This window comes from Staurois parvus, unplaced genomic scaffold (genome assembly GCF_062004578.1).
Source record: "Staurois parvus isolate SC_StPar_1 unplaced genomic scaffold, SC_StPar_1.0 ptg000031l, whole genome shotgun sequence".
Taxonomy (NCBI): domain Eukaryota; kingdom Metazoa; phylum Chordata; class Amphibia; order Anura; family Ranidae; genus Staurois; species Staurois parvus.
Genome location: NW_028317827.1, coordinates 17,101,574 through 17,118,491, shown reverse-complemented (window position 1 = coordinate 17,118,491; position 16,918 = coordinate 17,101,574). Strand labels below are relative to the sequence as shown.

The following is a 16,918-nucleotide window of genomic DNA, read 5'->3' as shown; positions in this document are numbered from 1 at the left end:
GAAAGGCAGAGACCAGCTGACTACATAGGTGGTTTTTATAGTACGTTATTTTGGCCTCCCTCTCAGCAGGTGTGAAAAAGGCCACCATTTTTGAACGGTAGTGAGGGTCCAACAAGGTGGACAGCCAAAAGTCATCCCTCTGTCTGATGGTTATTATTCGGCTGTCGCTACGCAAGCAAGCGAGCATGCTATGGGCCATTTGTGCCAAGGAATGCGAGGGACTCCCTGCCTCCATCTCCACAGCATACTGCCACGGTGCGTTTGGGTCCTCTGTCTCCTCCTCCTCCTCTACCAGATGCTCCTGCTCCTCCACTCCTGTCCGCTGAGTGGAAAATCCACCCATTTCACTCAATAATTCCTGAGCACCAATGTCCTCCTCTACCTCCTCCTCTTCTTCCTGTCCTGCCCCCACAGGGGTCATGTGGCGTTGAGATCTGTGCGCCACGTCTACCGCACCCTGACCAGCCATTGTTAACAGCATTTGTTCCAGGACGTGCAACAGAGGAATGACGTCGTTCATCCCATAGTCCTGCCGACTCACGAATAGCGTGGCCTCCTCAAAGGGCCTGAGCAATCGCAGGTGTCACGCATGAGCTGCCAATGGCTGACATCTAAGTTACACAGGGAGTACCTTTATCCGCTTGTAACATCAGGAAATCTGTGATGGCCTTTCGCTGTTCGTAAAGGCGGTCTAACATATGTAGGGTTGAATTCCACCTTGTTGCAACGTCACAGCATGAGGAGTCGGTACAGGGGCCCATGGCAGATTACGGGCCTGGCAGCAGCAATGGGAGGCCCGTAATCTGCCAGCACCCTATGACAAAAAATGTAACACACCAGCAGTGTGAGGAGATCTGAAAGTGGCACATGGCAGAGTGTGGCGATGGAGACAGCAGCAATGGGAGGCCGTAAAGGGACCCATGAGAGACTCTGGACCTGGCAGCAGCATGAGGAGGCGGTATAGGGGCCCATGGCAGATTAGGGGCCTGGCAGCAGCTATGGGAGGCCCGTAATCTGCCAGCACCCTATGACAAAAAATGGAACACACCAGCAGTGTGAGGAGACCTGAAAGTGGCACATGGCAGAGTGTGGCGATGGAGACAGAAGCAATGGGAGGCCGTACAGGGACCCATGAGAGACTCTGCACCTGGCAGCAGCATGAGGAGGCGGTATAGGGGCCCATGGCAGATTAGGGGCCTGGCAGCAGCTATGGGAGGCCCGTAATCTGCCAGCACCCTATGACAAAAAATGGAACACACCAGCACTGTGAGGAGACCTGAAAGTGGCACATGGCATTAGACACTGTGGACCTGGCAGCAGCATGAGGAGGCGGTACAGGGGCCCATGGCAGATTAGGGGCCTGGCAGCAGCTATGGGAGGCCCGTAATCTGCCAGCACCCTATGACAAAAAATGGAACACACCAGCAGTGTGAGGAGACCTGAAAGTGGCACATGGCAGAGTGTGGCGATGGAGACAGCAGCAATGGGAGGCCGTACAGGGACCCATGAGAGACTCTGGACTTGGCAGCAGCATGAGGAGGCGGTATAGGGGCCCATGGCAGATTAGGGGCCTGGCAGCAGCTATGGGAGGCCTGTAATCTGCCAGCACCCTATGACAAAAAATGGAACACACCAGCAGTGTGAGGAGACCTGAAAGTGGCACATGGCAGAGTGTGGCGATAGAGACAGCAGCAATGGGAGGCCGTACAGGGACCCATGAGAGACTCTGGACCTGGCAGCAGCATGAGGAGGCGGTATAGGGGCCCATGGCAGATTAGGGGCCTGGCAGCAGCTATAGGAGGCCCGTAATCTGCCAGCACCCTATGACAAAAAATGGAACACACCAGCAGTGTGAGGAGACCTGAAAGTGGCACATGGCAGAGTGTGGCGATGGAGACAGCAGCAATGGAAGGCCGTACAGGGACCCATGAGAGACTGGACTTGGCAGCAGCATGAGGAGGTGGTATAGGGGCCCATGGCAGATTAGGGGCCTGGCAGCAGCTATAGGAGGCCCGTAATCTGCCAGCACCCTATGACTAAAAATGTAACACACCAGCAGTGTGAGGAGACCTGAAAGTGGCCCATGGCAGAGTGTGGCGATGGAGACAGCAGCAATGGGAGGCAATAGAGGGACCCTTGAGAGACTCTGGACCTGGCAGCAGCATGAGGAGGCGGTATAGGGGCCCATGGCAGATTAGGGGCCTGGCAGCAGCTATGGGAGGCCCGTAAACTGCCAGCACCCTATGACAAAAAATGGAACACACCAGCAGTGTGAGGAGACCTGAAAGTGGCACATGGCAGAGTGTGGCGATGGAGACAGCAGCAATGGGAGCCCGTACAGGGACCCATGAGAGACTCTGGACCTGGCAGCAGCATGAGGAGGCGGTATAGGGGCCCATGGCAGATTAGGGGCCTGGCAGCAGCTATAGGAGGCCCGTAATCTGCCAGCACCCTATGACAAAAAATGGAACACACCAGCAGTGTGAGGAGACCTGAAAGTGGCACATGGCAGAGTGTGGCGATGGAGACAGCAGCAATGGAAGGCCGTACAGGGACCCATGAGAGACTGGACTTGGCAGCAGCATGAGGAGGCGGTATAGGGGCCCATGGCAGATTAGGGGCCTGGCAGCAGCTATAGGAGGCCCGTAATCTGCCAGCACCCTATGACAAAAAATGTAACACACCAGCAGTGTGAGGAGACCTGAAAGTGGCACATGGCAGAGTGTGGCGATGGAGACAGCAGCAATGGGAGGCCGTACAGGGACCCATGAGAGACTCTGGATCTGGCAGCAGCATGAGGAGGCGGTATAGGGGCCCATGGCAGATTAGGGGCCTGGCAGCAGCTATGGGAGGCCCGTAATCTGTCAGCACCCTATGACAAAAAATGGAACACACCAGCAGTGTGAGGAGACCTGAAAGTGGCACATGGCAGAGTGTGGCGATGGAGACAGCAGCAATGGGAGGCCGTACAGGGACCCATGAGAGACTCTGGACCTGGCAGCAGCATGAGGAGGCAGTATAGGGGCCCATGGCAGATTAGGGGCCTGGCAGCAGCTATGGGAGGCCCGTAATCTGCCAGCACCCTATGACAAAAAATGGAACACACCAGCACTGTGAGGAGACCTGAAAGTGGCACATGGCATGAGACACTGTGGACCTGGCAGCAGCATGAGGAGGCGGTAAAGGGGCCCATGGCAGATTAGGGGCCTGGCAGCAGCTATGGGAGGCCCGTAATCTGCCAGCACCCTATGACAAAAAATGGAACACAACAGCAGTGTGAGGAGACCTGAAAGTGGCACATGGCAGAGTGTGGCGATGGAGACAGCAGCAATGGGAGGCCGTACAGGGACCCATGAGAGACTCTGGACCTGGCAGCAGCATGAGGAGGCGGTATAGGGGCCCATGGCAGATTAGGGGCCTGGCAGCAGCTATGGGAGGCCCGTAATCTGCCAGCACCCTATGACAAAAAATGGAACACACCAGCACTGTGAGGAGACCTGAAAGTGGCACATGGCATGAGACACTGTGGACCTGGCAGCAGCATGAGGAGGCGGTACAGGGGCCCATGGCAGATTAGGGGCCTGGCAGCAGCTATGGGAGGCCCTTAATCTGCCAGCACCCTATGACAAAAAATGGAACACACCAGCAGTGTGAGGAGACCTGAAAATGGCACATGGCAGAGTGTGGCGATGGAGACAGCAGCAATGGGAGGCCGTACAGGGACCCATGAGAGACTCTGGACTTGGCAGCAGCATGAGGAGGCGGTACAGGGGCCCATGGCAGATTAGGGGCCTGGCAGCAGCTATAGGAGGCCTGTAATCTGCCAGCACCCTATGACAAAAAATGTAACACACCAGCAGTGTGAGGAGACCTGAAAGTGGCACATGGCAGAGTGTGGCGATGGAGACAGCAGCAATGGGAGGCCGTACAGGGACCCATGAGAGACTGTGGACCTGGCAGCAGCATGAGGAGGCGGTATAGGGGCCCATGGCAGATTAGGGGCCTGGCAGCAGCTATGGGAGGCCCGTAATCTGCCAGCACCCTATGACAAAAAATGGAACACACCAGCACTGTGAGGAGACCTGAAAGTGGAACATGGCATGAGACACTGTGGACCTGGCAGCAGCATGAGGAGGCGGTACAGGGGCCCATGGCAGATTAGGGGCCTGGCAGCAGCTATGGGAGGCCCGTAATCTGCCAGCACCCTATGACAAAAAATGGAACACACCAGCAGTGTGAGGAGACCTGAAAGTGGCACATGGCAGAGTGTGGCGATGGAGACAGCAGCAATGGGAGGCCGTACAGGGACCCATGAGAGACTCTGGACTTGGCAGCAGCATGAGGAGGCGGTATAGGGGCCCATGGCAGATTAGGGGCCTGGCAGCAGCTATAGGAGGCCCGTAATCTGCCAGCACCCTATGACAAAAAATGGAACACACCAGCAGTGTGAGGAGACCTGAAAGTGGCACATGGCAGAGTGTGGCGATGGAGACAGCAGCAATGGGAGGCCGTACAGGGACCCTTGAGAGACTCTGGACCTGGCAGCAGCATGAGGAGGCGGTATAGGGGCCCATGGCAGATTAGGGGCCTGGCAGCAGCTATGGGAGGCCCGTAATCTGCCAGCACCCTATGACAAAAAATGTAACACACCAGCAGTGTGAGGAGACCTGAAAGTGGCACATGGCAGAGTGTGGCGATGGAGACAGCAGCAATGGGAGGCCGTACAGGGACCCATGAGAGACTCTGGACCTGGCAGCAGCATGAGGAGGCGGTATAGGGGCCCATGGCAGATTAGGGGCCTGGCAGCAGCTATGGGAGGCCCGTAATCTGCCAGCACCCTATTACAAAAAATGGAACACACCAGCACTGTGAGGAGACCTGAAAGTGGCACATGGCATGAGACACTGTGGACCTGGCAGCAGCATGAGGAGGCGGTACAGGGGCCCATGGCAGATTAAGGGCCTGGCAGCAGCTATGGGAGGCCCGTAATCTGCCAGCACCCTATGACAAAAAATGTAACACACCAGCAGTGTGAGGAGACCTGAAAGTGGCACATGGCAGAGTGTGGCGATGGAGACAGCAGCAATGGGAGGCCGTACAGGGACCCATGAGAGACTCTGGACCTGGCAGCAGCATGAGGAGGCGGTATAGGGGCCCATGGCAGATTAGGGGCCTGGCAGCAGCTATAGGAGGCCCGTAATCTGCCAGCACCCTATGACAAAAAATGGAACACACCAGCAGTGTGAGGAGACCTGAAAGTGGCACATGGCATGAGACACTGTGGACCTGGCAGCAGCATGAGGAGGCGGTACAGGGGCCCATGGCAGATTAGGGGCCTGGCAGCAGCTATGGGAGGCCCGTAATCTGCCAGCACCCTATGACAAAAAATGGAACACACCAGCAGTGTGAGGAGACCTGAAAGTGGCACATGGCATGAGACACTGTGGACCTGGCAGCAGCATGAGGAGGCGGTACAGGGGCCCATGGCAGATTAGGGGCCTGGCAGCAGCTATGGGAGGCCCGTAATCTGCCAGCACCCTATGACAAAAAATGGAACACACCAGCAGTGTGAGGAGACCTGAAAGTGGCACATGTTTGGGGCATGATTCATGGCGGATTTAGTCAGTTGTGTCAGGAACCGGTGGTTTGAAATCCAGACTAATCCACGCCTGATTCATTTTCACAAACGTGAGTCTCTCCACACTTTGGGTGGACAGTCGTGTCCTCCGCGGAGTTACAATACCTCCTGCCGCACTAAACACGCGCTCCGATGCCACGCTACTGGCCGGGCATGACAGCCTTTCAAGGGCAAATTCAGCTAGTTGGGGCCAAAGGTCAAGTTTCGTTGCCCAGTAGTCAAGGGGATTGTCTGCCTCGGTTGGCAGGGTGCTGTCCAAGTAGGCCCAAGCCTGTTGTTTGAGGTCCTGCTCCAGGTCCACCTGATGCTGCTGCTGCTGCTGCGGCTGGTTAGTAGTTTCCTCACTGCGCTGGTGAAGAAAGCTACTCATCATCGACTGCAGACTGAGGCAGCCGCTGCTGGTGGAGCTGCCACTGCTCCTACCACCCCACCCCTCCCCTGCTGCCATGGCAGTGGAACGCGAGCGCACAGGGCCCACAGTGTCTGAGGATGGACGTTGGCGCAGAAAGGCAGAGACCAACTGACTACATAGGTGGTTTTTATAGTATGTTATTTTGGCCTCCCTCTCAGCAGGTGTGAAAAAGGCCACCATTTTTGAACGGTAGCGAGGGTCCAACAAGGTGGACAGCCAAAAGTCATCCCTCTGTCTGATGGTTATTATTCGGCTGTCGCTACGCAAGCAAGCGAGCATGCTATGGGCCATTTGTGCCAAGGAATGCGAGGGACTCCCTGCCTCCATCTCCACAGCATAATGCCACGGTGCGTCTGGGTCCTCTGTCTCCTCCTCCTCCTCCTCTACCAGATGCTCCTGCTCCTCCACTCCTGTCCGCTGAGTGGAAAAACCACCCATTTCACTCAATAATTCCTGAGCACAAATGTCCTCCTCTACCTCCTCCTCTTCTTCCTGTCCTGCCCCCACAGGGGTCATGTGGCGTTGAGATCTGTGCGCCACGTCTACCGCACCCTGACCAGCCATTGTTAACAGCATTTGTTCCAGGACGTGCAACAGAGGAATGACGTCGTTCATCCCATAGTCCTGCCGACTCACGAATAGCGTGGCCTCCTCAAAGGGCCTGAGCAAGCGCAGGTGTCACGCATGAGCTGCCAATGGCTGACATCGAAGTTACACAGGGGAGTACCTTTATCCGCTTGTAACATCAGGAAATCGGTGATGGCCTTTCGCTGTTCGTAAAGGCGGTCTAACATGTGTAGGGTTGAATTCCACCTTGTTGCAACGTCGCAGATCAGGCGATGCTGTGGAATTCCGTTCTGCCGCTGCAGCTCAAGGAGGGTGTGCTTTGCGGTGTAGGAATGGCTGAAATGCATGCAAAGTTTACGTGACATTTTAAGGATGTCTTGCAGTGGGATGGTGGATTTTAGGAACCGCTTGACAACCAGATTGAACACGTGAGCCATGCATGGCGCATGGCACAACCTTCCTTGATGCAGAGCAGACACCATGTTCTTTCCGTTGTCGGTCAACATGGTTCCGATTTTCAGTTTGCGCGGAGACAGCCATCTGTCGATTTCTCTGTTCATTACACTCAGAAGTTCCTCCCCTGTGTGACTACGTTCGCCAAGGCATACCAGGTGCAGCACAGCGTGACACCGTTGCGCCCTGCATATGTGATATGCCGGTCGGGTAATGGGACTTGGCACGGGGGTGGCGGCTGAGGACACGGCGGAAGAAGAGGTGGTAGAGGCGGACATCTTTGCCGGACCAAGGACGTGCAAACGTGGAGGCAAAAGCAGCGTGACCTGTCTAAGTTGCTGGTGCGGCTGTGATGGCACCACGTTCACCCAGTGGGCCGTAAATGACATGTACTGTCCCTGACCGTAGTTACAGCTCCACACGTCGGCGCTGCCGTGCACTTTGGCAGAGACCGACATGCTCAAAGACTGGCCCACCATCTCTTCTACATGTGAATGCAGGGCTGGCACTGCCTTTTTGGCGAAGAAATGACGGCTTGGCACTCTCCACCGCGGCGCGGCATAAGCCATCATTTCTCGGAAAGGTGCTGAGTCCACCACTTGGAAAGGGAGGGACTGCAGCACCAGCAACTTGGACAGGAGGACGTTCAGCTTTTGCACCGTCGGGTGCGTGCTCGCAAACTGTTGTCTCTTGGAAACGGATTCCAAGAAAGACTGCTGACCGAATCCGTGAAGAGGAGTAGCAGGAGAAGGAGCATCTGAACGAGTGGAAGATGCCAACGAGCGACAACTCCCCTCAGCAGAGGTGTTGGAGCCTTGACTGGCTGATAGAGGGCGATTGACGTCGGGTGACGGAGCAAGTAACGGAGCGGGTGATGGAGCGGGGGCTGGGGCGGGCAGAACCGCCGTATCTTTATCACGGTTTTCCCAGGCCACCAAATGGCGACTCTGCATATGCTGCCGCAACGCTGTAGTCCCAACATGGGCCCCCTGGCCACGCTTGACTTTCTGGCCACATAGTCGACATACGGCTACGTTTACTTCCTCGGGCGGCTTGACAAATAATTGCCACACCGCCGAGTAGGAAACTTTGCCCCCGATACTCCTCACTGGCTGACTGCTGCTTCCTCCGTGCACACCGGCACCACTACTGGCCGTGGTGGTAGGCTGCAGTGGAGCTGGTGCTGTACTCCGTGGCCGTTTGCTTCCACTGACACTGCTGCGACCCTGCTGCCTCCTGGGCAACCCACTGACTGTTTTGCTCGCTGCCAAGCTGCCACCCTCTTCTCCTGATGATGCGGAAGCAATAGCCTGATGACGACGAGGCTGCCAAGTGCGAGCAGCCTCATCATCATCAATTAGGGTCTCCGCCTCACTACTAGCCCCCTCGGCTGCGTGTGGGTCAGGAGACAGACCTGTCTCTAGACCGGCTACCGAGCCACTCTCCTCACCAGTACTTCTTCGCCTGGCTGCTGAAGAGGCGGATGTCTCCCCCCGTTCCTGACCGCCCTCTGTTAGCTCTTCCTCACTGTACAGTTGGGCTGAGCCCACAGCATGCGATACTTCGCTTGGTGAGGGAACACCAAAGGACAGGGGCAGGTAGAGGACACGTGATTTCAGTGGGCTTGCTCCCGGGCCATGCCAACTAATGGTTGTGTCTGACGTACCCACCGACCGTTGGCTGTAGGTGTCAGAGGTGACCTGGGAAGAGGAAGACGACCGAGCCAACCAATCGATGACGGCAGGGTTGTCGGTGGAGACACGACCGCTGGATGACACCGGGAGCACTGGCCTCTGGCTGCGACTAGTGCTGCCTCGACCCCTTCCTCTGCTGCCACGTCTGCTCGCTCCTAAAACATTGCCTCCTCTGCCACTCCTATGCATGTTGTCTGACTTACTCTTTAATTAAACGATTCTGTGTCCCTGAGTAACAATTCTGTGTTTGTCCCTGAGTAACAATTCTGTGTCCCTCAGTAACAATTCTGTGTCCCTCAGTAACAATTCTGTGTCCCTGAGTAACAATTCTGTGTCCCTCAGTAACAATTCTGTGTCCCTCAGTAACAATTCTGTGTCCCTCAGTAACAATTCTGTGTCTGTCCCTCAGTAACAATTCTGTGTCTGTCGCTGAGTAACAATTCTGTGTCCCTCAGTAACAATTCTGTGTCCCTCAGTAACAATTCTGTGTCTGTCCCTGAGTAACAATTCTGTGTCTGTCTCTGAGTAACAATTCTGTGTCTGTCCCTGAGTAACAATTCTGTGTCCCTCAGTAACAATTCTGTGTCCCTCAGTAACAATTCTTTGTCCCTCAGTAACAATTCTGTGTCCCTCAGTAACAATTCTGTGTCCCTGAGTAAGAATTCTGTGTCCCTCAGTAACAATTCTGTGTCCCTCAGTAACAATTCTGTGTCTGTCCCTGAGAAACAATTCTGTGTCTGTCGCTGAGTAACAATTCTGTGTCCCTCAGTAACAATTCTGTGTCCCTCAGTAACAATTCCGTGTCTGTCCCTGAGTAACAATTCTGTGTCTGTCCCTAAGTAACAATTCTGTGTCCCTAAGTAACGTTTCTGTGGCCCTAAGTAACAATTCTGTGTCCCTCGGTAACAATTCTGTGTCCCTCAGTAACAATTCTGTGTCTGTCCCTGAGTAACAATTCTGTGTCCCTAAGTAACGTTTCTGTGGCCCTAAGTAACAGTTCTGTGGCCCTCAGTAACAATTCTGTGTCCCTCAGTAACAATTCTGTGTCTGTCCCTAAGTAACAATTCTGTGTCCCTAAGTAACGTTTCTGTGGCCCTAAGTAACAGTTCTGTGGCCCTCAGTAACAATTCTGTGTCCCTCAGTAACAATTCTGTGTCTGTCCCTAAGTAACAATTCTGTGTCTGTCCCTGAGTAACAATTCTGTGTCCCTAAGTAACGTTTCTGTGGCCCTAAGTAACAGTTCTGTGGCCCTCAGTAACAATTCTGTGTCCCTCAGTAACAATTCTGTGTCTGTCCCTAAGTAACAATTCTGTGTCCCTAAGTAACGTTTCTGTGGCCCTAAGTAACAGTTCTGTGGCCCTCAGTAACAATTCTGTGTCCCTCAGTAACAATTCTGTGTCTGTCCCTAAGTAACAATTCTGTGGCCCTAAGTAACGTTTCTGTGGCCCTAAGTAACATTTCTGTGGCCCTAAGTAATGATTCTGTGTCCCTCAGTAACAATTCTGTGTCTGTCCCTAAGTAACAATTCTGTGCCTGTCCCTGAGTAACAATTCTGTGTCCCTAAGTAACGTTTCTGTGGCCCTAAGTAACAGTTCTGTGGCCCTCAGTAAGAATTCTGTGTCCCTCAGTAACAATTCTGTGTCTGTCCCTAAGTAACAATTCTGTGGCCCTAAGTAACGTTTCTGTGGCCCTAAGTAACAGTTCTGTGGCCCTCAGTAACAATTCTGTGTCCCTCAGTAACAATTCTGTCTGTCCCTAAGTAACAATTCTGTGTCTGTCCCTGAGTAACAATTCTGTGTCCCTAAGTAACGTTTCTGTGGCCCTAAGTAACGGTTCTGTGGCCCTCAGTAACAAATCTGTGTCCCTCAGTAACAATTCTGTGTCTGTCTCTAAGTAACAATTCTGTGGCCCTAAGTAACGTTTCTGTGGCCCTAAGTAACGTTTCTGTGGCCCTAAGTAACGATTCTGTGTCCCTCAGTAACAATTCTGTGTCTGTCCCTAAGTAACAATTCTGTGTCTGTCCCTGAGTAACAATTCTGTGTCCCTAAGTAACGTTTCTGTGGCCCTAAGTAACAGTTCTGTGGCCCTCAGTAACAATTCTGTGTCCCTCAGTAACAATTCTGTGTCTGTCCCTAAGTAACAATTCTGTGGCCCTAAGTAACGTTTCTGTGGCCCTAAGTAACAGTTCTGTGGCCCTCAGTAACAATTCTGTGTCCCTCAGTAACAATTCTGTGTCTGTCCCTAAGTAAAGTTTCTGTGGCCCTAAGTAACGTTTCTGTGGCCCTAAGTAACAGTTCTGTGGCCTTCAGTAACAATTCTGTGTCCCTCAGTAACAATTCTGTGTCTGTCCCTAAGTAACAATTCTGTGTCTGTCCCTGAGTAACAATTCTGTGTCCCTAAGTAACGTTTCTGTGGCCCTAAGTAACAGTTCTGTGGCCCTCAGTAACAATTCTGTGTCCCTCAGTAACAATTCTGTGTCTGTCCCTAAGTAACAATTCTGTGTCCCTAAGTAACGTTTCTGTGGCCCTAAGTAACAGTTCTGTGGCCCTCAGTAACAATTCTGTGTCCCTCAGTAACAATTCTGTGTCTGTCCCTAAGTAACAATTCTGTGTCTGTCCCTGAGTAACAATTCTGTGTCCCTAAGTAATGTTTCTGTGGCCCTAAGTAACAGTTCTGTGGCCCTCAGTAACAATTCTGTGTCCCTCAGTAACAATTCTGTGTCTGTCCCTAAGTAACAATTCTGTGTCCCTAAGTAACGTTTCTGTGGCCCTAAGTAACAGTTCTGTGGCCCTCAGTAACAATTCTGTGTCCCTCAGTAACAATTCTGTGTCTGTCCCTAAGTAACAATTCTGTGGCCCTAAGTAACGTTTCTGTGGCCCTAAGTAACGTTTCTGTGGCCCTAAGTAACGATTCTGTGTCCCTCAGTAACAATTCTGTGTCTGTCCCTAAGTAACAATTCTGTGTCTGTCCCTGAGTAATAATTCTGTGTCCCTAAGTAACGTTTATGTGGCCCTAAGTAACAGTTCTGTGGCCCTCAGTAACAATTCTGTGTCCCTCAGTAACAATTCTGTGTCTGTCCCTAAGTAACAATTCTGTGTCCCTAAGTAACGTTTCTGTGGCCCTAAGTAACAGTTCTGTGGCCCTCAGTAACAATTCTGTGTCCCTCAGTAACAATTCTGTCTGTCCCTAAGTAACAATTCTGTGGCCCTAAGTAACGTTTCTGTGGCCCTAAGTAACAGTTCTGTGGCCCTCAGTAACAATTCTGTGTCCCTCAGTAACAATTCTGTGTCTGTCCCTAAGTAACAATTCTGTGGCCCTAAGTAACGTTTCTGTGGCCCTAAGTAACGTTTCTGTGGCCCTAAGTAACGATTCTGTGGCCCTAAGTAACGTTTCTGTGGCCCTAAGTAACGTTTCTGTGGCCCTAAGTAACGATTCTGTGGCCCTAAGTAACGTTTCTGTGTCCCTAAGTAACGTTTCTGTGTCCCTAAGTAAAGTTTCTGTGGCCCTAAGTAACGTTTCTATGTCCCTAAGTAACGTTTCTGTGGCCCTAAGTAACGTTTCTGTGTCCCTAACTAACGTTTCTATGTCCCTAAGTAACGTTTCTGTGTCCCTAACTCTCTCCCTGAATACAGCCAGGTCTGCCTCTGTTGAATGACTGGAGGCAAATGGAGAATTCTAAAATGGCCGCCATTTATAGCTCGACCATTACACAGTGCTGGCTGGCTGGCTGCTGATTGGCTAATGCGATCACATGTCATGAATGAATGCATTATGGGTCAGCGCGCCTTGTCTGCGCGCCTTCCCAGACATCCCCGCTCCGTCGCCGCACATGTCGCCGCCATTTTTGGAAAAATTTTGATTCGTGCATCCGAAGTTTGCTAATTTTCGGATTCGGCGCGAATCGAATTTTTCCTAATCTTCGAAACGAATTCCACTTCGCCTACTTCGATTCGCTCATCTCTAGTTATGAACATTACATACAGTTGCCTAGTTATACCAACGCCATTGTTGGAATACGTCTGCAGTACAGTTAGCTGACCACAGGATATACAGTTACAGATCAAGATACAGCAGTAGCAACTGAATTAACCAATCCCTTTCCCTTTCTGCAGAGCTGGATTCTTACTACTGTTCAAACCTTTGTTCATAGACATTTATGTCAATCGTTCCCATTTACAGTGTCAAACTCAATTCATGGTTAGAGCTCTTAAAGAGACCCTTGCACTAATTCTTTACCATCAATCCGAAATGTTAAATCTTATCCTTTATCCTTGCTATCTTTGATGTGACCCTAAGGAACTACCATCCACTCCTTGACGCAACTTCACATCAATTGCGCCCCAACAAGTGCGCAGAACACATTGTAGAGCTCTTAAAGAGGACCCTGACAATTATAATTGAGAATTTTCATTATTTCAAATCTAATCCATGTTATTTAGCTCTGTGGACCCACAGTGAGCTAATCTGTTATTGATAGTCATTCCTGCACACTGGGGTTTTAACAGTCCCCTCAGACTGGAGGCAGTGGATTGTTTCTGAAAGCAGGCCTGCTAATAGTCACTGTTGCTTCATTGTGAATGACGTTAATGTTGCTCACAATTGCCAACAGTGATCATATGTGTTGTCTATATCAGTGTTATTTTGTTATTCTTGACTCAGTTACCTCCAATTCTAATATAAACTTCAATTTGGTTTATTTTACTCTGTGTGTGAGTCCATTTTACAGGTGTGATTTATTTGGGTTACCAGAGCATGGTGATGTCAGCAGAGGTTGGGCTTTCAATAAGAGGTCCAAATTGACAGGGAATCCAAAAATTACTAAGCAATCCTTAAGAGGGTAGTGCTACACACATATGTATGATTTGATGCCAAGAGAGATTGTGCTCTGAGCTTCTTGATCTCTCTGTATCCACTCTTCTAAAGGGTGTTCTGGCCTGACTTCATATATACACTTCCATGTACCTTCTCTTAAATTAGCAGCATTTTCAAAGACAGGTAGTTCTAGTTTGTTAGGTCTGCAAATGAAAGCTTTGTTGCAGTTGTGTTACTGGCCATTTTCTTTTATTCTGTTGCAGTTTTCTTTCTGTTGCTGTATCTTGCACTTGTTTTCTATAGTCGGCTGTGACTGGGTGTCTGCTTGTCTGGACCAATAACCTGTTAGCGATTCTGTATATAGCCCTACAGAACAGACAGTGCACAGTCCACATGTGTTTATCTGCTGCTTCTCTACAAACAGGAAACAGGAACTTTATTTCACAGAAAAGTCGTAGAGTTTACATACCATAGATGCAGCTACAAATTTCTAAACACTGCCATCTACTGGTTGAAGAATATATCACTGCTAAATACTGATAGTTGATGCAAAAAAATACATGAACATTGTATTTCAACAAAAGGCCTTCCAGAGGCAGGAATTCACAGTAAACATTGGAATGAAGGTACGTATTTTTACCAGATACCAGATAGGCTGTATTTAGGGTGGTGGGGGGATTAATCAAATGACAGCTGCATTAATGTACAGTTGTCCTTTAAGTGTAAATTTATAACATTAGCAAAGAGGTAATGTTTCCTAGATAGCAGTAGAATTTCTTCAGTTGAGTATTCTTAATGCCTGGAGCTGTTCTATACTTATCTTAAAGTGAAATGCTGATAAGAATTCAAATGCCCCAGCACTTACTACATACATATGTTAAGTATACCTTTTCCCACAAGAATACTTGTAGAAGTTTTTTCCTCTCTATATTATTTTTCATACTTCAGAAATATAAAGTTCATTGTTCTACCTAATTTAAAAAATTCCACTGTCATTTGATTTTAGCTAAACTTTTAAATATGTATTGATGTTCTACTCATTTCCACATATTTAATGGTGTTGCTTAATTAACCTGGCCAGTCAAGCTTTCTGCAGAAGTTCTGGGGCTGGAAATGTAAAAACCTTGCTCAAGGTCGCATCTTAAGTCGATGGTAATTAATATTGCACACACAAAGGCATGACTATAGGCACTGCAACCCATGCAAGATTGATTTATTCACTCTGAAATTGGTTTCAGCAGTTACAGAGAATAAATGAAATGTGTTCTTCAGGTAGGGATCCAGTCATTCAAATAAGTTAATATTACATTTTAAAGGGGAATAATACTTTATCATGTATTGTGATTATACATATATATATAAAAGCGATCAACTCAATATACATATTCTTATGAACAAACAAATATAAAAGAACCTTGTTTCTATGTTTAGCTTGTAAGTACTGTATATGTACATATATATATATATGCAAATAGACTTGTTATACATATACTCTGCCACCTGGTTGTGGTTCCCTGAAGATTACCTTACTAAAGCAGGCCATAGGTGGTTTGGTTGCTTCAGCAGGGACCAGCCAAGATTCAAGCTTGATGTATGGGCACGTTGAATGTACCCAAGTTGATCAATCGGTAAACTTGGGTACAACCAGCCTGTCGGATTTACATGCTCTTATTGCTAGTGGCTATTATAGCTGCTAGCAGTAATCACTGTGTTCTCCCGGCGAGGTTGGCTGTCTCCTTGGGAAAAACACAATGGCTTTGTAGGAGGGATTCTCCCATCAACACTGACTGTGTTGATGAGGGAACCAAGTGATTTCCTTTCCTGCAACCTATGGCCAGCTTAAGACAGGATAGGGTCTGTCTACGTTCAGTGGACTCTGGAGGGGTGTAAAAGTTCCACAATGCTCCTGGTAGCTAAAGTCTATGTGATCTTTGTCTAGGTTTGGGACCATACAAGGGAGCAGATTTTTACTCTTACACATAGAAAAAACTACCTTTTAACTAAAAATAATGTGATTTGGTTCTCTTGATATGTGTTTTATTGATTTATGGGAAGTGAGTATAATTCCTATTCTTGGAGTGTTGCTGAATAACCCTCTAAGTAGCAAGTTTGGATAACCTTTCAGTCTTGTGTTCTGGTTTTTGGTGTATGGTGAGGAGAAAAATAGATTAGGTGCAAGTCATTTGTTACCTTTTATTACTGAACTTAATTCTAGGAGGGAAGGCTTAGGGAAAATATATACACAAAAATATCACAAACATAGGACAAGTAAACTAATAACAGTAGTAGTAGGCCCTTTAGGATAATCCTTCAGGTAATTGCAGTCTATCCTAAGGTGTGGTAGATCTCTGTAACCAATGTATCTCTAGACCGTGTGATAGCAGCCAAAGATACCATAGCCTATGGGCACTGAATATTTCTTACAATGTCCAGCAGTAGCTTCTACCGAGCTCCTCTTCGACACTCTTCGGCTAAAAAGCTCTTTTCAAGCAGACATCTTTTAGCCCAGTTTCTTGCTGATGTACACAGTCCAGCAGGGCAGCTAATATTCTGGGCATCCAGCACATGCCTTCTAGCAGACAGAAGCCCAGGAGGTAAAGAACATTCTGGAATGTTCCTTCTAAACTACGTTGTATATTTATCATCCTCGTAAACCATGTCTCTTAACAGATATCTCATGGGTTGGTTGGGTCAGATATATGTTCATAATTCAGTAATTGTCCTGCCTACACTCATTACTGGTACCTCATAAACAGTACCAGGCAGAATAAATAAAAATACTGAATACAAAAATAGTGGAAACCTCCAAAAATAGGGACTTTTGAGGCACTGCCAGAAAGAAAAAATCAAGAATAGACTATAAAATTATTGTATTTATTAACATCCATGAAAACAGTGGACCATCAATTCCACCACCTAATATGCAAATAATTGATAAAATAACCAACAAGTCACATAATAAAATTTGATGATTCCATATCCGCTGTTAACACCGACGCGTTTCGCAGTCCACATATGCTCCTTCAAAAGCTTTGTGGGGTCGTCTACAAAAACATATATATAACTTCACAGTAATGAAAATATGTATGTATACATGAATATATTACGAACATCAATACGCATTGTATAAATACAGTATTTTATTGAAACTCTTACCACAGTATTCAATTAGATCACAGAATTGTTATTGGTTCAAAAGTGATAATAAACACAGATATCTGCAACCAGAGATAGATGCCACATCATTTGCCCATATATCCACCTCCCCCCCTCAAAATACTGAGCTTAGAAGAAACCAGCAGAGTCTGGAACCAAACTTAACAAATGCTTGGGCTGATTACA

At 49.1% G+C, this 16,918-nt stretch overlaps 1 protein-coding gene across 1 annotated transcript in view; it reads left to right on the top strand.

Moving 5' to 3' along the window:
* The window catches only part of LOC149470828 (bile salt export pump-like), a 132,182-nt gene that overhangs the window by 50,155 nt on the left and 65,109 nt on the right, over window positions 1-16,918 (top strand). The gene's annotated exons all lie outside the window — the stretch shown is intronic.